Source organism: Octopus bimaculoides, chromosome 15 (assembly GCF_046866305.1).
Source record: "Octopus bimaculoides isolate indiv1 chromosome 15, ASM4686630v1, whole genome shotgun sequence".
NCBI lineage: Eukaryota > Metazoa > Mollusca > Cephalopoda > Octopoda > Octopodidae > Octopus > Octopus bimaculoides.
Window position 1 is genome coordinate 20,790,903 of NC_142942.1, and position 27,177 is coordinate 20,818,079.

At 33.5% G+C, this 27,177-nt stretch overlaps 1 protein-coding gene across 2 annotated transcripts in view; it reads left to right on the forward strand.

The window, feature by feature from the left end:
• The window catches only part of LOC106882732 (uncharacterized), an 86,234-nt gene that overhangs the window by 32,089 nt on the left and 26,968 nt on the right, over positions 1–27,177 (forward strand). The window contains exon 2 of one of the 2 annotated variants that reach the window (XM_089363506.1): positions 3,805–3,881. The exons of the other annotated variant lie outside the window; for it this stretch is intronic. The gene's annotated coding sequence lies outside the window, so the exon portion shown is untranslated. The remainder of the gene's footprint in view (positions 1–3,804; positions 3,882–27,177) is intronic. 2 annotated transcript variants of the gene reach the window in all.

The following is a 27,177-nucleotide window of genomic DNA, read 5'->3' on the forward strand; positions in this document are numbered from 1 at the left end:
TCACAAGGAATACTTGATGCAGTCCTTAACTGCCGAGATGCAGTTTTACGTAGTCCTTAACTACATAAAACTGCATCTCGGCAATACTGTAAAGAAGTTTGATAAATTTGGATGGCGGGAGCCACCCACGATCGATTCCGGAAACCTCGATTTGAGACCTCGACCACGTCAGAAGCAGCAGCCAAACCACCGTCCACTCACTGCCTCATGGTCTCTCTCTCTCTCTCTCTCTCTCTCTCTCTCTCTCTCTCTCTCTGTATACACACACACACACACACACACACAGATACAGACACAAACATACACACACACACACACACACACTCACGCACACACTCCCATACAGAGGAAAAGCATACAAACACACAGCAACGTTTGAAATGTTTCGCACGTATGAGTGTGTGTGTGTGTGTAAATACGAAACTCTATGTTATTGAGCACTTGATCGACTGACAATTTTCGTGTCTATGCATGTATGTGCACAAGTGTATATGCGATTGTATACGTGCGTGCATGTGGTTATGTGCTTGCACATATTTATATGTGTTTAAACTGTTTCGCCTAATTGGTTAAACACTTTTATTACGCAATTGGTTGAACCAGCCTACCAACCTACCAACAAACCAACCAACTAGCCCGTTTTACGAGACACGCCCCTTTCTTTACCGTTCGTGTATCATTACTGTCATGAGTACACACGTATGTATAGATATAAATATGGATATAGATACACACACACACACACACACAAACACATACACACACACATATATATATACCTGCATATATATATATATATATATATATAGTATGAGAACTGCGTCGCATATATATATATATGTGTGTGTGTGTGTGTGTGTGTGTGTGTGTGTGTGTGTGTGTGTGTGTGTGTGTTTGTGTGTGTGTGTATATATAAATATAAATATATATACATATATATATATATATGTATAATGTATATAATTATAAATACATACATACATATATATATATATATATATATATATATATACTTATAAACACATATTTATATATAAACCTTTCACTCACATACACATATGCATGCATACACTCGCACGCTAATTTCCCTGCACACTCATTCACACGCAATCGCGCATATATACTCGTACACGCACTCAAGCAGGTACGCATGCATACAGATATTAACTGAACGCTCAGTGATAATACTAACTCAACCACACAATTACTCACACATCCACACGCACACATACATTCTCTTCTCCACTCATCCACAACAGCAAACACACGCGCTTACGTAAACCCCACATGCATATACTTATCTACAATGACTCAGTCACACGCATACACATTCACACATTCGTCACACGCATACACACACACACAGTCTCAGGTGAACACTCTCACACGCACATTTACACAGTCTTTCACTCCAACACATATTTCAATAACGCTACTAAGTTCATAACGAACTCACTAGTTAGCAATGTGACGTCAACGTTGACGTCATATAGACGTCACACTATGTGTTGGTAAAATGCTAATGTGGTAAACACTGAATCACACTAAGAGACATTACAAACATTAAAAATGAAACTTTAAACAACTGTCTCATTATATTTTGCATCATCAGTTTATTATATTTTATCTTTTCCTATCTTATCTCATTTCTAACGTTTCGGAGATTACAATTCTAATCTGTTATCAAAAGTTTCTGTCTTTAATTTAATATTTCGCTCAAGTTTTGAAACTAAGATACAAACAGGCTGTATACTATGGCTAAACCTATATCATAGATGTTTGTTGATAATCGAATTATTATACGAATTGGATTTCCTATGAGAAGTGAGAAAGTTACAACGAACGTTTTGGATATTTGTATATCTTCGGTGACACTAATTTCTGATCCATATTACAGTTCTAAAATATCGACCAAAGTTTATCTTTACTGCATTTCTGCGAAGAACGTAGAGATCTGTGAACAAACTGTGCAAAGCATTATGTGAGGTACCCTATAAAATCAGAAATTCACGTATACGGAAATCTAATTCTGGCATACATCGAATTATCATTATTATTATTATCATTATTATTATTATTATTTTGTGGATGTTGGAGGTTGCAGTAAATCTAATTACATCACCCCAAGATTTGCCTTGATAATTATCGTATCGATTTCCAAAGGTCGCTTATGTTAATTATAGAAGCGTAAAACATAGGAACATCGGGTATCTGTGAAGAGGTGATTACATGCGGAATAATATCGTAAAAAGTCGAAAGAAAAAAAGAGGAGGTGGGAAGAAGTTAGACAGAGCGAGAGATGTGAGATGCTTTACCAATCAGGTTTTATAACCCAACATTGCTGATGACGCAAAAATCATTTAGTGTCTTTTATCTTTTACTTGTTTCAGTCAACGAAACTCCAGCAATGCTGGAACACCATCTGGAAGTGTTAGAAACGAACAAATAGCCACCAGTACTAGTTTTTAAATCTAGTACTCGCTACATCGTTTCTTTTACTGCATTGCAAATATTACGAGGACGTAGGCAAACAACGATTGTCAGGTGAAGCTGGCGAGACACAACATAACACGGAGACACACATACATATATATATATATATATATATATATATATATATATATATATATATATATATATATATATATATATATATATATATATAAATACGCACGCACACTCAGACACACAGATACACGAACACACACACATATAAAATATCGTTTACTGACATAATGTAATAGCTATGTATTATAAGTACTCCGATTGGTTAATCACTAAAACTTGAACTGCAGCTAAAGCGAAGGTGGTGTGCAGCTGCTTATCAAAGATGGCTGTAATTTGTTCATCTTTGAGCGGGTAGATATGCATTAGAATCGGAGAATGAACAAACAAAACGTGACAGGCGTCACTGGAGCTAACACCTGAGAAATTTACAGGATCAGTGAAGGCGGAAGTGGTGATATATTCACCCTACCAGGAAGGAAGTAGCGTCCTAGATTCATGGTGTTATCGCTATCCAGAGCCCTGAAATACCTATGTCTATATCATTATTAATGGTGGTTTGGTCCTGAGGGCAATTTGGTTCCACGTGTGTTTTGGCACTAAGGTCATTTCCTTGAGAATAAGATTTAGCAATAAGCGTGAATCAACGCAGAAACAAAGTGATTTGTGTTTGGCAAATAAAGTGGAACCGATTCCAGTCGAAAATAAAATGTCGAGGAATCTATATAGGTTTGTTGTTCTCTGGCTGTTTTTAGAATCAACCGAACTAAACGAATATTTGAATCTTAAAATATTAAAATCAAGAAGAACAAAAGGAAGAAGTAGAAGAAGAGCAAGAAATAGAACAACAACAACAGCAACAACAATAGCAAGAACAATAATAGTAATAATAATAAATGGATAAACGAGTACCCTGTACCTTTCGACGTTGAGAATCTTTGAAATTAAAGACGAATGTTGTCTGTTGTAATGTTCCAAACGATGCGTATTCGATTTTTTTAGTAATTCTTTCGGGAAAAGAGAAAACCTACAACAAGGGAATCGTTGGGAGTTGGGGGGGGGGGGGGAGAGGGTGAATGAAAAGTAGTTGTAGGTTTTAAAAGCAAACAATTCAGTTACTGAATAATCGTGATTAAAAACAGAAAGGCAGTGGTGGTGGTGAAGTTAATAAATTCTGATCTTATATTTAATTGTTGTTATTTTTATTTCGTTTGTTTTCTTTTTGTTGTTTAGTTCTTCCCTTTTCTTTTTTCTTTTTCCTTTTCTTTTCTTTTCTTTTTTTCTTTAATGTTTTTAAAGCTTTCGGTGTCAAAAGGAAATGCAGAATAATTACACCTTTATCACAAAAGAGTTCAACTGTTGTAAACTTTGAAAAGGTATGTTGTCTGCTGAGATATTTGAATTATGCTCTCATTTTGTAATTGATTTTATTTTTTGTTTACTTTTATCTTTCTCTCTTCTTTTATGCCATTTTATTTATTTGTTTTATATTCATAGTTGTTTAATTTTTTTTTTCGTTTTCAAATAAAAGACAAATACGAAACAATTATGGAGGTTATTATCGAGAGGTTTAAAGAAAGGAATTTAGCTGGTTTCAGCAACAATTAATCTAAAGAGATTTATTTTATTTTAAATTCTTTGATGGGGAAAAAAAAAATCTGAAACCACTCAAAAATAACGATTTACACTAAAAAAAAAAAATATAGTGAAAAACTAAAGTCTCTGAATTGCTTACGTCATTAGCATAATTAAGTGTATCAGAAGTATACTAACATCAGGCGTAACGAGGATGATGATAAAGGCAACGACGACAATTATAAGGATGATGATGCTTGTGATGTTATTGAAGACACAAATTATGCATAAAATTTCTTTCTCATTACTTACAATCGGTTATTGCGAAACCTACACGCACACACACATACACACACACACGCACACGCACACACACAAATATACATATATATATATATATATATATATATATATATATATATATATATGCATGTATACATACATACATGTACAGTTTTTGGGCATTCCTTGCTAAATAGTAGATAGGACACACTATACAAACCTCTTACCGGTGACTATTGTCTGGAGTTGCTTCACCTGAAGCAAGTAAGCCGACACAAGAAATCTCTAGTGAGAGTTTTTTTATTGACGTACCCGAAGAGACGCAGAACGACAGGTCGAAACTTGTGTTATAACGTGGAAAAGAAAACAAACCGCGAAACAAGAGTTGGTTGCTGGGAAACTCAGAGTCTTCTGGTGACCAACGGGTCACGGATGGTCTAGTATATATATATATATATATATATATATATATATATATATATATGTATATGTATATGCATATTTATATGTATGTATACATACATACAGGCCTCCACATAGCTTCCTTCAACCAAATTCACAAGCAAGGTATTGGTTTGACTGAAACAGGCTTCTCAACCACACAGCCACGCGTATTATCACGTTTTGAGATGCATATCATAGGAAATTTATTTGATATAATTATAATAATGTATGATAATTTGGTGTAATAGATTATACTAAGAAATATAATATATTATAATAAATTCACTTTTATAAATATTATTGAATAAATAAAGCTATAAAAATAAGACCATAAATGGAATATATTTGAAGAGAACTTGAAAAAGATTATTAATGTATGTATGAAAATAGGACTTTTTACTCCATCATTAGAATTTATGTTAAGCCCACAATTTGGCACCTGCATATTGTGATCGAATTATCGATTAAATTTGAAACGAAAATCTATCAATAAAATATTCCAATTCAGAATAGTTCAAGGTTGGTTTCGATCTAAATAGCATATTCGGAAAAACAAAATCCCCAACTGGAAAAAACATAGAATATGTGTGAATACCAATGAAAAAATATGTATTTAAGAGTAAAAGTCTTTCTTTTTAATATCACACCGGATTCCTAGATAGTCAAACAAGGTCATATTTTGTGGGATAAAGATAGTGATATTAGTTAACAACATTATTGATAACTATCGATCTCTGTAGGACACAATACAATGTTAACATATATAAATGTTAACATGAGAGAAAAACGAAAGTACGTGAGTTCAGTAAATTTCCAAATTTGAATATGTCTATGTGCCGTATCGAGACAAAAGAGCTGAAGTTGTTATAGAAACACTCCATCACTAATCTCTTTTTTCTCTCCGTTTAAGGTCTTTGCTGGTAACATCAATTCTCTTATCTACACTCAGAACAGAAAATTATCAAATAATTGAATAAACTGAGTGATTTTTTTCAATGAGTTTTTTTTTTACGATTTTCCTACAAAATGTTTGGCTTCGTATAATACCAATGTAAGACAATTCCCCTTATCTTAAGATAGCTCTACGTTCAAATTATTGATCGACAAAAAAGATAGCTGCGTGACAAGAAAATCGAAATGGCGAACTAAAAATATTTTAGGTTATTTAGTGACATACTCTAGCATTTCAAATCCCTTGTTGATTTTCACAACAATTATTTCGACAGTGGATAGTGTGCTATAAAACAATAATGTGTTAGTAAACGTCAATAAGCTCGTAAATAACTGCGTGTTCATGGCTAAATAAGGGGGTTACAGACCACAGTCAACTCACAACCTAACGTCTTTAAAAAAAAATAATGCGCTGGATAATGCGCATATAGGAAAAAGGTGCGATGTTCACAGATGGAATGTCTTTGATTGCAAACCTTCTCGAGAAGCACAAGACCAACAATTTCGACGTGATGGGGTTTAGAGAATATCAGTCGACCCAGTGCCTGGATGTTGCTTTATTTTAACTGCCCTAAAGAAATGAAAGGCAAAGTTGACTTCGGCAGGGCTTGAACGCAGTAAGTAAAAAGTCGGAGGTATAGGCGCAACTCCACTCACATTTATGTCGTGGGTAATATAACATTTCTACTAGAAAAGATTATTATTAAACCGGCGAGCTGGCAGAATCGTTAGTACGCCAGGCGAAATGCTTAGCGGTATTTCGTCTGCCTCTACGTTCTGAGTTCAACTTCCGCCGAGGTCGGCTTTACCTTTTTATCTTTTCGGGGTCGATTAATTAAGTACCAGTTGCGTACTGGAGCAGATCTAATCGACTGGCTGCCCCTCACCCTAAATTTCAGGCCTTGTGCCTAGAGTAGAAAAGAATATAACATTTCTAGTTTACCGATCTTAGTATTTGATCAGTGTTAATTGTGTTTACCCCTACCGAAGTCTACTTTGATTGTCATCCTCCGAGGCCAAGAAAATAAAACACCAGCTAAGGACTAATTAAACACTAAATTAAATATACCTTATAACACATTCGAGATGTGAACGCAATTACAATAGAAGACTATGAGTCTTTCTTCCAGTCGTGTCGCTTTGTGTCTGAAGTAGTTATAATAATGATATATACTGGTTAATTTTGTCAATCAAGTGTCAAGTAACTGATCAATACTTTGAACTGTTAACCAGCAGTATTATCTGATAATCAGATGTATAAATAATATAAAAGCACTTTAGAAATCAGTATTAATGCATAATGATTTTAGAAATCGATATTGATTTCTAAGGCAGTGGGTTGGCAGAAAAGCTAAAGTTGCGTTGAACTAAATGATTTGAGGGTAAGGTATTTAGTAAGTGTAACTCGTTATACGTGTGCACATTTTCCTATTTCACTCCTATGACGTCGAAAAATACTAACATCAGTAATGCATTTGTGCTGAACTAAAGGTCTTTTGAATGAGATGTTTAGTAAACCTCACCCAACGATCTGTGTTTAAATGGCAGCTGTGCAAATGTTCATTTTCCATTAATCCGAGGTAGATAACTATTGGTTTCAGATTTTGGCACAAGGCCAGAAATTTTGGAGGATGAGTAAGTCGATTATATCAACTCCAGTACTCAACTGGTACTTATCTTATGAACCCTGAAAAGATGAATGGCAAAGGCGATCTCGGAGGCATTTGAACTCGGAGCATAAAGACGGGTTAAATGCTGCTAAGCATTTTGTGCGGCACGCTAACGATTCTAACAGCAGCTCGCCGTCTTGAGATCGATAAATATTAACACCAGAAATATATTTGGGTTATATTAACCAATAAAACTCAAACTTCATCGCACACATTCCTAAACTTGTGGCTTCCAATTAATATTTGTTACTGGTGTACAAGCCATTTCATTGCTGAAAATTTGGGTGTTCAGAATGAAGACTAAATTCAAAGATATATTGATAATGATAGCAATGATGGTTATGGGGACAGGTAGTAACAACGATGGTGGCTACAACATAGATTCATCTCCCACTTGATTGACGAGAGGCCATTCTTGTTTTTATGGCCAAGAGTTTGACAGAAACAGTAAACTAAGCAATTTAAAGCTTACGGCTTTTAACCATTCACGTAGTGAGTTGAAAATCAGTCGTGTAATTGCGGTAACTAATTATGTATTTGTTATTCTTTTCCGTCCAGATTCAATATAATTCTACCAGTAACACGTCCGTCACGATTCACAGATAGGGTCTTATTTTCCCAAAGATTTTCCTATAAATGTTTAGCCATATGTGGGGTGTTTCGCTTAAATTGTGATTTGTCTTAGCTTACTTTACTTTATTGATCCATGCGTGTCAGAAAAATCAAAACAGTGAACTGAAAATATCGCAAGTCATCTAGTGACATATTTTCACTTTCTAAATTAAAATCCATCCTCGCAGTTGACTTTGCATCTCACTGACTCTAGAATCAATACTGGGGGTTGTAATCAAGTGCTAGAAGGAATACATGTACTTCAGCTACGAAGCGACGCTGTCTACTTGGAGAAGAGTTGTGTGGCCTTGTGCCAAACTTAGAATCTACAATTAGAACGAAATATAATATAATCCCCACGAGACTCATGATGACAATCAATATCTGCCTATCTACGCGGAATTTCCCAGCAAAATGTCAATATAAATCCAGGAATACAATCCCAAAATACAAACATACGCACGCGCACACGCCCCTCCCCCCACAAATACGAACATATATATATATATATATATATATATACTTACACACGCACACACACACACACACACACACACACACACACACACACACACACACACACACACACACACATATATATATATATATATATATATATATATATATATATAATTTATATATATATGCCTATGTATATATACATATATATATAATCTAAATATATGAATATATGCATATATATGTATGTATATATATATATATATATATATATATATATATATATATATATATATATATATATATATATATATCACTCTCACTTTCTATCTATTAATCTATCTGCCAATGTATGTATGTATGTCTATATATTTGTGTGTGTGTGTGTGTGTGTATACATATACGATGTAATCTCCCGTGTAAGGCGACATAGGGATGTTCAGGTTTTGTTGAGACCTAATTCGTTTATAGTGATCTAATGTATGTACTGTAGCTTAGCTCACTCTCTCCGTCAAATAAACATTGTGTGTACAGATGCGAAAGTGTGCAACACGTCAGAAGTCGAATGGATCGCAGACCAACGAGAAATACTATTTTGATCAGGACCACAACGTTCCGCTGTTGCGGGAATCGAACACGCAAACTAGCGATCATGAATGCAACACCCTAACAACTAGGCTATGTGCATACACATATGCGCATAGAGCTGTTTATATATGCATCTATCTATCTATCTATCTATCTATGTATCTATCTATCTATCTATCTATCTATCTATCTATCTATCTATCTATTTATCTATCTGCCTGTCTCTGTCTCTGTCTCCTCTTTCTATACATATATATATATATATGTATATATATATATATATGCATTCATATGCATGCATGTATATATATGGGCGCATAAAATGGTCATGCGCATATACATATATGAATATACCTGTGTATGAAGGTATATATGTACACACATTTCCACATATATATATATATATATATATATATATATATATATATATATATATATATATATATATATGTATGTATAGTTTTATAAATAAATATATATATATATATATATAGATAGAGAGAGAGAGAGAGAGAGAGAGAGAGAGAGAGAGAGAGAGAGAAAGAGAGGGAGAAAAGCGAGTTGGGGCGAGAGTGTGAGCGAGAGCCAGAGACACAATAGAAAATATCCAGTTAATAAATAATGCATGACAGTCCTACTTAGAGCAAGCTGTTCGAAAACAGGGAAGTGAAATTACGTGAATAATTCGCCAAAGAAAGAAGAAAAAAATTGTCAATTTTCCATTGGCCTTGTATATTATTATTTATTTGACTAAGCACATCAATACAACCATATAATGACGATGAAGAGGATGGAAAAGAAAATGGCGAGTACAAGAACAGCTATTTTGTTGTCTTTCATCTTTTTTATATGATGATACATACCTTACCGCCTAGCATCCTTTTTTTTTTTCTTTTGCCGTAAGGAAAATTAATATCGACATAAGAATGGATTACGAACATGTATAACAAGTGGACCAGGCATAATTATTATTATTTATATATATTTTTTTTTTGTAAAATATATATATAAAATACATGAATAAAAATAAAATGAAAAATATATATATATATATCATCATCCTTTATGAGCTAAACAACCGTGAAGTGTAGGAAAGATTATGAAATATGTATGACATCTTAATAAAATGTCTATTTGAGGAACTTGCTTAAGAGAAGGGATTTTTAAAAAATACCTGAGAGATTTACTTCGTGATATTTTGTTTAATATGATATAGATTCTTAATACGGATAAGGTATGAAGACAATATATATATATATATATATATATACATACGTATGTGCATATATATATAAATATATATATATATATATATATATATATATATATATATATATACATACATATTTATGTATATGTATATATGTATATATATACATATATATGTATATATATATATATATATATATATATATATATATATATATATATATATATATATATATATATATATATATATATATATATATATATATGTACATATATATCGTGTTGTATTGATGAGGTTATGCATGCATATTTACCATTCGCATATTGCGTTATTCCTAATTTCACTATGTCGGTTATTCAATACACACGCTGGCAGCAAATCCATTAATATGCAAACGAGATAAACCACCACATTTTACAGCCTTCTCCATAAAGAGTTGAAAGTTTATACATATATACATACGCACATATACATGTATGGTATGTATGCATATATATATTTATCTATCTATTTATCTATCTATCTAGCTATATATATATATATAGTTTGCGTCATATGAATTTAGATATTTAAAGGGACGTGAAATAGTTAACCCCAAAAGATCTTCTTTTAGCATCAGTGATAATATTTAATCCAAAAGTGCTACCATGCGTTGGTTGATCTTCGCCGTTACACCGGCGCCATCACAAGACTAGCTTAGTGAGGCAGGTTGTTAGAAAACCTTGCGGGACCGATATATTACGTCTTCAAATGTATGGGCGAAACGAAATTATGGTCATCCTATATCAGAGTGCGATTGATGATGACAACTAAAGAAATTCCCTTGACAGCCCGCCGGAGTTGCGCGTGCCACAGAATTAACAACTAGCTTTGTGTCTAGCATAAGATTGCTCACCTAATTACTGACACATGAAAATACCCAGGTTTATCTGTGGGAGTTCAGCAAAGCCTTACACAGAAGAGGGAATTGCAAAATCAAAACCCTACTGACTCCTGGGAATTTTTATATTGAAATGTCTAGGAGTTAGTTCTCTTATATAAAATGTGCAACTAACATAGTTTCCGGTCATTTTCCTCTGCTTCTCAGTGGTTATTTAACTATAGATTCACAGGGGAGTGGTATACAAGAATATACCACAATAATTCAGTGTTTTACTGATGTGCCATTAATGAGATCGTTATCATCTCATAAATGAAGCAATTATCTACTTCATACATGGGTGTGTTTACGTATGTGTATGTGTGTGTGTGTATGTGTGTGCGCGCGCGTACGTGTATGTGAGCATGTATTTGCGAATGCACTTATGCGTAGTCTATGTATGCACACGTAACAGCCGAATCGTTAGTAAAATCAATTTGCAATTACGAGGTTCCAGGTTCGATCCTACTGCCGTCATTTTGGGAAAAATGCCTTTTACCATCGTTTCGTATGGATCCAAGACTTGTAAGCGAAATCTGATTTACAGAATCTGTGTAGAATTTTCTCAGATAAAATGTACCTGTGATCTAAAACACCAGCCTTGTCACCATGAGGCACTGTAATTTTAACTGAGGATTACATTAACATATCTGCGTTCATGGAATACTCAGCCTATTAAACCGCCGGAGGTCCGTTCTGTTTTTATATGTTTATGTTATGCGCAAGATCCGGGATCTCAACACAGGCTGAAGAGACCTACTACATGTATCCATGGTAACCAATACTACCGATTCTATGGTTGAGTGGTCGGTGACCAAACTGGTTTCCCTCCTTGAGTAGCTTACTATCGCTGTGAGGATAATATATGGAGACCCAGCAGGACTAAAAAAGCAAGACCTTTTGAAAAAACGAATGAGCTCTTTCTGGTACAACGGCCATCAAGTTGGGGAAGGAAATGGCAAACCACCGCAATATTGCTGTCAAGAAAACACTAAGAGAAACTCAGAACGAAGTAACTTTATGGCTTCATTCGATGGGAGAACTCGCAATGAATCGGGAAAGCTTTCATTGTAGCGTCAACAACGCGCTGCAAAACAGCGTAGGATACATGACAACAATGATACTATGAGTTAACAGGTATATGTTATGTATGTTTATTTGTATATACAACTATTTATGTATGCATATACATGTGAGTGCACGTCTCTTAATACGTCTTTCATACAGAAAAAATATATATAATAAATATTGATTTCTGATTGGCCAAATGAAAAACAAATTATGAAGTTGGCATAAGAGAATGGATCGATTGATAGCACACAGTTTGTCCTCCAGTTACGACGTCACGGGCAGAGAACACAATGGAATGTAAAGTTAAGCCTTGCCGGATATGAGTGAAACAGTATTTGACTCGTCCTTACTTTATTATTATTATTATGATAGCAGAGGGGATAACAACGAAATTGAGAAAAACGAAATAACACCGTGTCCTTAGCCGGGCAATATAATATTGATTTCAAAATTTGGCACAAGGCCAGTTTTCTTCAAGAGAGGGACTAAGTTTATTCCATTGGCCCTCAGTACTCATCTGGTACTTATTTTATCGACGTCGAAAGGATGACAGGCAAAGTCGACCTCCGTGGAATTTGAACTCAAAGCGTAAAGGTGGACAAAATGAGGCTCAGCATTTTACCGTGCTTCCCAACCATTCTGCCAGCTCACCGCCTAAGAGATTAATTGATTGTCTTTCTGCTATAACCACAAGGCCTGAATTTTGGGGAGCTCTAGTGCTCAGCTGGTACTTATTTTATCGATCCCGAAAGGATGAAAGGTAAAGTCAACATCGGAGGAATTTGAAGTCGGAATGTAAAGACGGACGAAATGCCGCTAAGCATTTCGTCCGGCGTGCTAACGATTCTGGCAGCTCACCACCTTTCTTGCAAAGTAATGACATTATCCATCTGTGACAAATTCTGGGAAGCTAGCACATGTTTATAGATTATATACTCCCATGTTTTACTTATCCAATCTAAAGTTTCCTATCAATAGATTTTTTTTCTTTCTTCAAAGTAAACTTCCAAACGAGGTTTGGATAATAGTCGCCACAATCTATTTGACGATGTACATGCTGGTGTTGTTGTTCAAGCTGGTGTTGTTGTTCAAGCTGTTGTTGTTGTTGTTGCTGTTATCCGTATGTTCTGTTATTGAAATATAGTTTTTTTTTTATTCATTTTGTATACTTTACATTTTATTTTCATTAACATACGTTTTAGTTTCGTTCTGTTTTGCATCATTCAATGTAATTTCAGCTTGCAGCAAAAATTATATTGAACGTTGCAGCCTTCCACAAAATTTACGCGAGATTATCACCGACTTGAAGCTATTCGGTGAAAAGAGAAATGGAATTATTTAAAGAGAAATAGAAAACAAGTTTGTTGCCTTACTCTTGTATGGTATACACTTCCAAGATTTTCAATGAAGGAATCCATACAATTCGAAATAAAAAATTCTCTTTTTCAGTAGTTCTTTAAAATCACCAGTACGTTTCAATGAGTCGAAATCGAATAGTAGTAGTAGTAGTAGAAGTGGTGGTGGTGATTTCAAGTTTTGACACAAGGCCAGCAATTTCGGAGGAGGAGTAAATCGATTATATCGACCCCAGTGCTAACGTCCCCGAGAAGATGAAACCAAAGTCGACCTTGGTGGAATAATAATAATAATAATAATCCTTTATACTATAGTCACAAAGTCTAAAATTTGGGGGGAGGGCACTAGACGATTACATCGACCCCCGTACGAAACTGGTACTTAATTTATCGACCCCCCCCCCCCAAAAAAAAAGGATGAACGGCAAAATCAATGTCGGCGTAACTTGAACTCAGAACGTAAAGACAGACGAAATACCACTAAGCATTTCGTCCGGCGTGCTAGCCTTACTGCCAGCTCACCGCCTTAATAAAAACAACAACAATAACAATAATAATAATAATAATAATCCTTTCTAATATAGACACAAGGCCTGGAATTTTGTGGGAGGGGATTAGCCGATTACATCGACCCCAGTGTGTAACTGGGACTTATTTCATCGATCCCGAAAGGATGGAAGGCAAAGTCGGCCTCGGCGGAATTTGAACTCAGAAACTAAGAACAAACGAAATACCATTAAGCATTTCGCCCGGTGTGCTAACCATTCTGCCAGCGCGCCGCTTAAATAATGGTAAAAATTATGTCAAGTCAGATTGCAGAGGTGAATATATAATTGATTGAAGTTATCTTAGCAATAACCTAGAGTTCGATGATATCGACCCAAAGCTGTTGACAGAATTATGTAAGGTTAGATCGAACTTGGGTCGATTTAAATGCAGAATATAAACGACCTTAAGTAAACACCACTTCAAATGCTTCTCAACGGTTTAATAACTTTAATGATAATATTAATCTAATGTGCACATAGATTGATATATGGATAAATCTATGAAGATCAATATATGTTTAATATAAACGTTATATAATCATAGAAAGAGGGTGTTGAGTGATTGACAGGTAGAGCCACGGATGAAATAGTTTAGGATATCTGGTCACCAAGCTTTATGTCTTGTGTTTGAATCCTGCTCAGATTCACTTTGACACTTATTCTTTTAACGTCAATAAAAAGCGGCACGTGCAGAAGCCTGGAAGTTAACAGCAGCAAGGCTGCGGACGTATCCGTCTCCGGATTCGGACTTCACAGTCATCAGAGGACACATCACTACAAATGACGCTTAGGAAAAGTCCTCATCGCTTCGCTTCGCGATATTCACGAAATGATGAAGGAATGAGAGGGAGTGAATTCAAACCTAATACTTATCCTTACATGTTGTACTAAATAATGGTGTCTGACCTCATGAAACATTTAGGAGACAATGAATTATATCAGCTGTTAAATACGACAGAGTATTTTATTTTATTTTCTTCAAACACATTCGGACTCCAGAATGGTAAAAGTGAAGATTAACAAAGTCGAACTTATTGGGATTTGAACTTGAAACGCCTGATGTATCTAAATACAGCAAAATAATATGTCGAACGCTCTAGTAATTCCGACGAATCACTGATCATTTTCTTCAATGCTCAATCGATTTTTTAAGTGCAGCATTTTCTGTCCAAACCTCTATTTATTCTATCGCATCTCCGCCCATTTTTCTTCGATGTTCTATTTTCCCAATTCCCGCCCATTTTGTGTAACACTCTATTGAATTTTCAAATTCCCCGTCTATTTTGACCGATGCTTACAACCGAACCTATTATATTCTTTTCTACCCTAAGCACAAGGCCCGAAAATTTGGGGGAGGGGGCCAGTCGATTAGATCAACCCCAGTACGCAACTGGGATTTAATTTATCGACTTCCGAAAGGATAAAAGATAAAGTTGACCTCGGCAGAATTTGAACTCCGAACATCAAGACAGACGAAACATCGATAAGCATTTCGCCCGACGTGCTAACGTTTCTGCCAGCTCGCCACCTTAGAATATTCTTTTTTAATCTAGGCACAAGGCCCGAAATTTTGGGGCCCCACCAGTAGATTAGATCTACCCCAGTAGGCAACTGGTACTTTATTTATCGACCCTGAAAGGCAAAGTCGTCCTCGGAGAATTTGAACTCAGAACGTAAAGTCAGACGAAATAATCGAACCTATTATATTTAATGTTCCAGTATGTTTTTTAATTCCTTCTACAATTTGGAACCAAATATTTGTGACTAAACTTAAGTATGTTTTTTTTTTATGTTTTCTTTCGTTTTATTTATTTATTTGTTGTCAATTTTTTCGGAGCTTCCTGTAGAAACAAACATTATAAATATCTTTAAAACTTCGGTAAATGATTCCCATTCGTTAATGTATGAATTCAAGTTTTCAATTGATACTCTATTGAAATCACTGGAACAGGATCACAACCGACTTGAATTTATTCAAGATATCAAATAAATCTTATCTCTATGGTGCCAATAAGAAATGGTTTTAAAGGACACTTAAGTAGGAGATCAAATAGCAGACAGTTTGTTGAATGAATAGTTCGAATGAATACAAGCAAGTATTCATTTGTATACATGTTTGGAAAATGTTGTCGTAGTAGCTTTCAAAGCTCAGTCAACCATCCCATCCTGTTACATCCATCTATTTATCCATTTATACACATATTCATTCCTATAAACAGTTTTTATTCATTTATTCGCTTGTCCGTTCATTAATTATCAGTCGTCGCGTCGTGTCACCGAGATGTCAAAAGACTTGGACACTGGAATCACTTGTGAATGATTTCGAGATAAAAGAATCTGATAATATTTCCCAGGGGGACACATTTATAGTTGTTGAATGTATGAATCTCAAAGAAGAGATGCGAATGAGAGGTATGCAGTCAGCCATCACGAGTGGTCAAATCTGTCAAACGAAGCTGAATCCGTGATTTCGATCCCGGGGTTTAATCAATTGACATAAATGAAAAATCCTAACTTTTCTCAAGTAAAAAGAATGAAGGCCCCAGCACCTTATTCGCTCGATTTTTTTTATCTTTAACGTGATTATATCTACGACGTTAAACAACGTTATATGAACGATTTGAGCTTGACACGCACGTCATTGAATCATATGAGCATTAGCCGTCCTCAAACTGTTCACAACTACATGTACCGTTGAGCTGCGTGTCCACATACTATATATGCTGAGCCCTGGAGACTTACGCAGAAGGATGATGATTGACTCATGCAGCAAACAGTAGCCAGCTACTTGCCTTCTTCTTCTTTTTCTCCTTCTTCTTCTTCTTCTTCTTCTTTTTCTCCTTCTTCTTCTTCTTCTCCTCCTCCTCCTCCTCCTCCTCCTTCTTCTTCTTCTTCTTCTTCTTCTTCTTCTTCTTCTTCTTCTTCTTCTTCTTCAGACATGTAACTAAAATTTAGTTATTAGATTAAAAAGCAGATTAGTCCAGATTTAAATAGACTGTTATTTTTACTAACTGCAGTTGCGTTTCAATGTTTGTACCTCTTCAGTAAACTTTCATGAACAAGTGTATCTTCGGGTAAAAAACTCGTGTGTGGTGGTATTACGTATCGACCAACGATCAAATGATGTATATATATATATATATATATATATATAAACATACGCTATGACGTTGAAGAACATCTTCGTACGTTTATATTTCTTCTGATGGTTAATACGTAACGCTAATTACCTTTATCACAGAAAACTGAGTTAAAACAACACAAACAATACCGCCAATGGAAACACGAAGATAAAAGAGGAATTGGAAAGTTATTGATACAAGAACTATGTCAGAGAAATCATTTGAAAGAGAAAAGAAAATTTGCAGCAAACACCTAAAACAACAATAATTATTGTTCAGTGATAGGTCGCACTTTTATGATGTTATCTTTTGATGTGCCAACAACATTAGAGTAAGCAGTAACGACTATTCGAGTAGAATTTATTAATGAATAAATATACAAAAGGTTACGTAGATATTGTTCTGTTCATAAAGGGCAGGCGTAGCATACACTTACGTACGCATCTGCATATACGTATTCACATATACAGGAGCTTGCAAAGTGCATTCGGTGAAAAACGCATGCACGCACGCGCACAGAAACACAAAAATATATCAGCCTATTTACATCTCTCTAAGTATCCCCTCACTTTTCTCTCAATTTTTGTCTGTCTGTCTGTCTGTCTGTCTGTCTGTCTGTCTGTCTGTCTGTCTCTCTCTCTCTCTCTCTCTCTCTCTCTCTCTCTCTCTCTCTCTACATATATATATATATATATATATATATATATATATATATACAAACACACGGAGAGAGAGAGAGAGAGAAAGAGAGTGGGAGAGAGAGAGAGAGTGGGAGAGAGAGAGAGAGTGGGAGAGAGAGAGAGAGTGGGAGAGAGAGAGAGAGTGGGAGAGAGAGAAAGTGATAGGTAGAAAGATACATATACAAAGATCAGTAGATAGACATTAGATAAACTGATAGATATATATATATATATATATATATGCATAAGTATACAACTATATGTAAATATATATATGATGAATTTGTGACTACATATATGTATCCGTATGAGCGTCTCTATATCACTATATCTGTATATGTATGTATGTGTGTGAGAAAGAGAGACTGTGAATGAATTCTGAAGTGTAGGAGACGGTGCTGATCTTGCAGCAGGCGACATTTTAATATGAACATAATTATTAACATAGGCACACATCCATTCATTCACTGACTCGTACATCCTTCTCTTTAGGCAGTATGTATATATACGTTCACACACACACACATATGTGTATGTATATATATGTGTGTGTGTGTATATATATATGTGCATCTCTCTCTCTCTCTCTCTCTCTCTCTCTGTATATATATATATGTATATATATATATATATATATATATATATATATATATATATATATATATATATATATATATATATATATATATATATATATGACACTGGCAGCCCCGAATAGCGTTTACCTCTGTGTGTGTGTGTGTGCGTGTCTCAGTAAGAAATGAAATTAGAATCCACCACCTGACGCAAATAGTATTTCTGTATTTATCGATCGTAAAATTGATTCAATGAAACTTATAGCTTTCAGTTACAAGTCCACTATCGACATTGAAGCGGCACCAGTTTAATACAGCGTTGTAACTATTTATAATTTCCTCTACATATTGTATTACATACATCTTTACAATCTCCTATAGGTATATAAGTATTTTGACTTTCAATCTAAATCTAATATATATTCATACCTTATACATTACATATATATATATATATATATATATATATATATATATATATATATATATATATATATATATATATATATATATATATATGTATGTATGTATACATACACATGTTGCTGTATATATATAATGTTGTGTTGTTTATTGCTCTGAGAAATAGAACTCAACACGTGAAGTTCAATATATATAATTTCATTTGTTGGCTAAGAATGCATGAGTTTCAGAATGGTGTTGTCATTCTTCCAAGGCACTTATCAGGCAGTGATTTCGAATAAAATTGTAGTAATTTGAATATAGATTTTTCAGGTAATATAAAGTAAGATGATACACATACATATATATATACATATATGCATACATGCATACATATATATGTATTTATATATCTATATATATACACATACACATACATGTGTGTGTGTGTATATATATATATATATATATATGTGTGTGTGTGTGTGTGTGAGAGAGAGAGAGAGAGAGAGAGAGAGATAGAGAGAGATTGTGTGATGTGCATGTATGTATTGTGCAGGCAATGAACAAAAACAAAAAAGATGAAATACAGAAGGGAACGTTCGAACAAATACTGTATTAGTTTAACGCTAAAAGTAAATGAAAGTTGTTTATGCACAAATATATAGAGACGCATAGACTAACACGCACATACGCCTATAAATGTGTATGTGCTTATGCGTAAGTCCGTATGAACTCTATCTATCTATCTATCTATCTATCTATCCGTCTATCAACATATATATATATATATATATATATATATATATATATACAGGTGTGTGTGTGTGTGTGTGTGTGTGTGTGTGTGTGTGTGTGTGTGTGTGTGTGTTCATTGAGTGAGTAGACTTATTTGACACTCTACGCTTAGCAACCCATTGTCAAAATATTTCACAGGGCTTAAATAAATTGGATTACCTAATTTGCATATACAGCGCATTCTTGGAAGCTACTCCAATTACGTTTATCGATAGATATGTATCTATCAATATATATACATACGTTTGGATAATTCACCTTTGGAAACATGGGTGTTTTGTTCCTCTCATATTTGATGGGAGGTGACGCCAGTGTTTCACTGGTGCTTAATTTATCGACCCCGAAAGTATGAAAGGCAAAATCGACCTCCGCGGAATTTGAACTCGGAACGTAGTAACGGGCGAAATACTGCTAAGCATCTCGCCCGTAGTGCAAGCTATTCTACCAGCTCACCACCTAAATAATAATAATAATAATAATAATAATAATAATAATAATAATAATAATAATAATAATAATAATAATACAGACGCCTCGAAAATTGCATTTACATCGCTCACCGAAGTTGTATGAAGGAAATAAATCAACTTCAAGAATGGCACACACACACACACACACACACACACACACACACACACAGACTCGCACATACATACGCACACATACATACACACACCCAGCGATACATGCACGCAAACCTCTTCTTTTGTTCAACAATTCTTCTTATGTCAGAAATCAAAAACAGGCATTCGGGTAATGAAGAACTAATCAAGCGTTGGTGAGAATGATCAGTCGATTCTAAGTGACCTCAACACGGAATAACCATTCTTCTGCTATTTTTCCTTTCGTTTTTATTTTCTTCTTCTTTTGTTTTATTTTGGAAGAGAAGACGACCGGAAAGAAGCAAATTGAAAATCAAATCAAATTAACATGTTTGATTGGACTAAATAAATTGAAGAATAGGAAAGAATCCAATCATGATTGTCAACAAGAAATGTTACATATTGTTTGTTATATACACTCGCGATATCCCGAGATGAGTGAGTGAGAAAAGAAAGAACGGGCAATCTGCAATTTACAGGTTTTTACTAAAGCAATTCATGACTTACAAAGAAAGTTTCAAAATGGACGAGTGAGCTGAAAGACCACAAGAGACCTTTGCTCATCTCGTGATCTATATTGATGACGGCGAATTTGTGGACGCTTTAGATCAATGGTTTTCAATCGGGTTCCATAGGGTCGTTGGGGATAAATATTACCCTTGGAGGTCCATATAAGATTTTGCTGTTAAAATTAGTTACAATCTGCACTACACGAAGTATTTTAAGAAGTTTTTTTTTATACAATTACTATTAATATTTAATTAACAAAAATTTAATAGAATCGTTTTTAGACAGCAAGTTTCTGTAAGGAGAGAGAGATGTATTTTGTGTTTGTGCATACACTGATCACATGCATTCCGTGTCACTTGAGTAGAACATGATTCTCTGAATAAGATCGGAACATCATTTCACCACTTGCTCTTAAAGACAAAATACATTGTCATATACAACACCATTATCTTCCAAACATCTGAGTTTGCACATTTTATTGGAGTTATTTCTCTTATTGCTCCATATGGCCGTACAGATGACAATTATTTATTGCTCCATATGTATGTATGTATGTATATGTATATATATATATATATATATATATATATATATATATATATATATATATATATATATATATATATATATATAGTGAGAATTTAAAAAAAACAAAAGGCGAAGACGGGTGTGTAAACAACAGGCAGATGTGTTAGTTTTACGCTCGGGAAGTGAGTCTTTTACATTTCGAGCCTATGCTCTTCAACAGAAAGGAACATAGAAATAAACACAGAGAGGAAATAGAAAATAGGGAAAAAATATATATATGCATGTATATATGCATGTGTATGTATGTGTGTGTACACAGGGAGTGAGAGAGAGGGAAAGAGAGAGATAGATAGATGTGTAAATATTTTTCACACATTAATGTGTGTATGAGGATGAATCTGACTGTCTCTCGCTTTTCCTCCTACCTCACTCATCACTCCCGTTAATCCATTAATCTATACGAAGCACTACGTTTACTCGGCTAAAGAATTAACATACACATCATTTGTACATAAATTTATTTTAGCAATGCATCATTAAATTTTACTTTGCAAGTTATCAAAGCTTTCCATATTTACCATTTCTCACTATATAATTTCATATAGAAAATAATACACAACCACACACACACACACACACACAGACAGACACACACATACAAACATATATATATATATATATATATATATATATATATATATATATATATATATATATATATATATATATATATATATATATATATATATATGATATATGCACATATATAAGAATATATATATTATATATATGTATATATACTTGCGGATACGCGCACGTACACGCACTTATATTCTGTTTCGTATTTTTAAATCCAATAAAATCATATCTCAAAGGGAACGAAAGGCAGATAATTAAAATAAAGATGAAAGATAATATAAACAAATATGTATGTATAATAAAAAAGGAAACGAAAGATATTGAAACAAAGGAAGGATAAAATTAAATATTATTGATTATATTACTATTGATTACGTTGCTCTTAGTCGCCCACCTCTTTCATTTTAAACACACACACACACATAAAGCTGCACCTTGTCTCTTTTTTTTTTTTTTTTCGATGTCCATGTGTTTTTCGGTTTGAAACAGAACAATGGACATATGACAAAATTATCACCGAGATGCGTGTACTAAGCGATAGCAATGCAGGAGAGCGAATGATCATGATCAACATCGTCATCATCATCATCATCATCATCATCATCATCATCATCATTGTCCTCCTCCCCCTCCCCCTCATCATCTTCATTCTCCTCCTCCTCCTCCACCTCATCATCATCATCATCATCATCATCATCATCATCATCATCAACATCATCATCATCATCATCATCATCATCATTGTTATTAATATCACTGCTGATAATGTTCTTATCGATGAGGGGATGTGGGCGATAATTGTACGTGGAAGTTTTAATTAAACATGCATTTGTTTCTTTATTCCCATAAAAATGTCGGAAATAATATGAAAGGCGAGGAGTATTATTCCTTTCATTTTCCTATATCATATGTATTATATTGCGTTCATAAATATATAATATATATCGCATTGCCTCAATAAACATATATATATATATATATATATTCCTCTCTATATATATAGATATCATTCATTGAAGTTAATTAATGACATACTATCTCTTTCTACTATGCGCACAAGGCTTGAAATTTTGGGGGGCGCTGGGCGGGGATGCAAGTTGATTACATCGTCCCAAGTTCTTAACTCCTTATTTTATCGATTTCGAAATGATGAAAGGTAAAAGCTACCTAGGCGGAACTCGAACTCAGGACGTAAAGACAGTTAAAATATCGCTAAGCATTTTGTCCGTCATGCTAACGATTCTGCCATCTCGCTGCTATTAATAGCATAATAATAATCCCTTTCATATTCTGACACAAGGTTAGCAAATTCGATAGGGGTGGGCCAATTCGATTGCATTTGCAATAGTGCTTAACTGGTGTCACGCTTATCGCAAAGGGGGTGCACTCTTTCAATTCATTCATTCACTCATTCATTCATTCTTTCATTCCTTCTCGCTTTCTTACCTTCTGCCATTCAACCTCTCTTCCCACTGCACCCTGTATGTGTATGCATGCATGTGTCTAGGAATGTGCATATATCGGCATGTGCGTATGTGTGTGTGTTTAGAACTCAACAACTGTACCAACGATAACGATGACGACATAATCAACAAGAACAAGAACAACAACAGTAGTATTATCAACAACGTTGAAGAACAACACCTGGAACATTAATTGTAGAAGCAAAAACAACGTACATAAACTCAAATACGATTCAAACGGCTTCAGATGTGTCGTTACTGCTTCTCTTAATCTTGTTAATATTATCATTTTTGTTGTAGAAAATGTGGCTGCTTTTGTTGTTATCGTGGTTCATGTAAATTATTCTATGGCATATGAATAATAAGGATAAATAGCTATTGATTAATTAAATGTTTACAGCATAAATATAATGAAATAATTATGGTTAAAACGAAAAGACAAGAAAATAAAATTGTCATATATAGGAAGGGAAATCTATAAACGTGAGTTCAATTTATGTTTATCGAAAACTTAATAACGATAAAACGCATGATTTGTCCACACACAAGAAATATCTTTGTTATATTTATATAAAATATACATTGGAACAGATTGTTTGAAACTTGTGTAACGTGGATGAATTTTACAGTTATTTGTATGAAAGGCTGCTTCACTTTGAACATGGCAGCCGATATTCTATAGTTCACGTCATAAAACACAAATTAATTTGAATTAAATTAAATTAAAGTGAGAATTGATTACAGCAGAAATCTTCTTACAAATCTGCTGCAGAGAATTATCTTCTTTTAAAAGGTTTTGTACACTCACATCTGTGAGGTATTTTTTTATTGCACTCTCTCTGTGTCTCTCTCGCTCTCCCCTCTCTCTCTCTCTCTCTCTCTCTCTCTCTCTCTATATATATATATATATATATATATATATATATATATATATTCATGAACCTTGGTTCTTTTCCCTAAAACTATATATATATATATATATATATATATATATATATATATATATATATATATATATATATATATATACCATACATACATATATATTATATACACATATATATAAAAATACATATATACGTACACAGGCGCGCACACACAGACACACATATATATATGGGGGTTTAGTTCACATGTGACCTAAACGACTAGTGTACGCTGGATAAGTGCTGTAACGTATTACCAGGACTCCAAAGTCATAGCCAAGACGGAAGTTATGGAACCGTTGAAGATTTCCGATTATATATATATATGTGTGTGTGTGTGTGTTTGAGCATATAGTGGGTAATGATAGGACGAAGTGCTACAATTTAGATGTCTTTACCTAATGATCAGGAGTAAACCAAAGTATATTGCAACTTCAAGTTTTAAGATCATCTGATGCAAAGCGTTTATCGAACGACTAACTCCAATAGTTTCCACAATATAGATTATTGTTTTCATATACTTTTATATACGAAATGCAATACTGATTTTTGCCATCTTGGGGGAAAATCATAACATGAATAGTATTTTAATATACATATTTCTCTTCGATAGTTAGAAGTAGCTGTGGAGAAAGGCTTTATATATGTGTATATATATATATATATATATATATATATATATATATATATATATATATATATATATATATATATATATATATATATATAAAATATATAGTTTTAGGGAAAATAACCAATTATACATTTATATATATATATATATAAATGTATAATTGGTTATTTTCCCTAAAACTATATATTTTATATATATATATATATATATATATATATATATATATATATATATATATATATATATATATACATATATATATATATATATATAGGTTGGAATAGCTGTCTAAAAGATAATCTCTGAGCATAATATATATATATAGATAGATAGATAGATAAATACGCATACATATTTATACATACATATATACGTATAATACCTATATAATACAAGCATGCATACATACATGCATACATAAATGCATACATACATAATTCCACACATATATACACCTGATTAAGGGAGTGTGGGATGGGAAGAAACAAGCGGAAACTGTTACACTGCGATGTTTCACAAGTTATATAGGTGAAAATACATGGTATTAAATAGAGAATTAAAATAAACTATAATGATATGAAGATTATGCGTTAAAAGTGCGTTAAAAGTGAAGAACAGAACGTGCAATTATTTCACTTGAATATTCAAATAATGATTCATTTGGCATGATCGAAATGAGACAAAAAAAAAATTTGAATTTAACAAGGTGTTCATCGTTATAAAGTATAATGAGATCAAAGTATGTATGTCACTAGGTTAAATGTTAAGTCGGAATTTTAGTTTCTGCTTGAATGTTTATTTCTGTGAAGCTAACGATTGAGTCGTTCGATCTAAACGTGATACGTTGCTCCAGGATCTTGAGAGGTGTTTGTTGAAAGGCTTACATTTAGTTAAATCTCTGATTTGCTTATACATAAATTCACACGTACATATACATACATATACATACATGCATATATATATATACATATATACACGCTCACATATCTATACATTATAAACGTATATGTATACATATATATATATTAGTATATATATATTCATATATATGTATATTGCATGTGTATGTATATATATATATATATATATATATGTGCATATACATGTATATATATATATATATATATATATATATATTAATATATATATATATAAACATGTGCTTAGTAGCACCACTTAGTGCACTCTTACGAAGAAGGTGACTAGATAATCGCTTCTACTTTTTTGTACCTCATTCCATCCATACACCATCGATTTTCTCCCCTACCTTGACATAGTCATCGATCACTAAACTCTTTCAAGCAACGTCGTAAGTGACTTCCCTCTACTCCAATGCAATTGCGCTATTTTCTCATATTCTACATATTCTATTGTTTTCCCAAGGTGTGAAAGCCATCTGCGTGATCTCGTCGTCCATAACACTTTCGTTACTCTATTCAGGCCTGAATAATTTCTATCTAAATGAACATCCACTATTACTCAGAATGCCCCTCTGCCGCCTCGGTTTTATTAGTGGAATTAGATATGATTGACTGATTGGCAGACGACCAATACAAAGACCAGATCATTCAGATATATAGCATATCGTATTAGTTCTCCACAAAACATTTATCTACGACTCCTAATTACTTTACTCTACAAGCAATGATCTTATATTTCTGGCTTGCATCGTGAAGAAAAATTAATTTTCCCCAATAACTACATCTGCCCAAGCTGGGATAAAGAATCTAGTTATGTCCCTAATTATTCTCTCAATCTTTGTCTGTCTGTCTGTCAAACTCTTTGAACACACACACACATACATATGTATACACATAGATGTATACATATGTATATATATGCATATATATTACATAAATATATATACGTATATATGTGTATGTATATATATACATATATATATATAAATATAAAAATATATATATATATATATATATATATATATATATATATATATATATATATATATACTTATCTATGTATGTATACGTATGTATGTATATGTATGGACAGATTAATGTATTAACTATATAAAATGCATGAAATAAAAACAATGTATATATATACTTACATACAGAAAAGTCCGACTTACAAAGAATACAAAATATA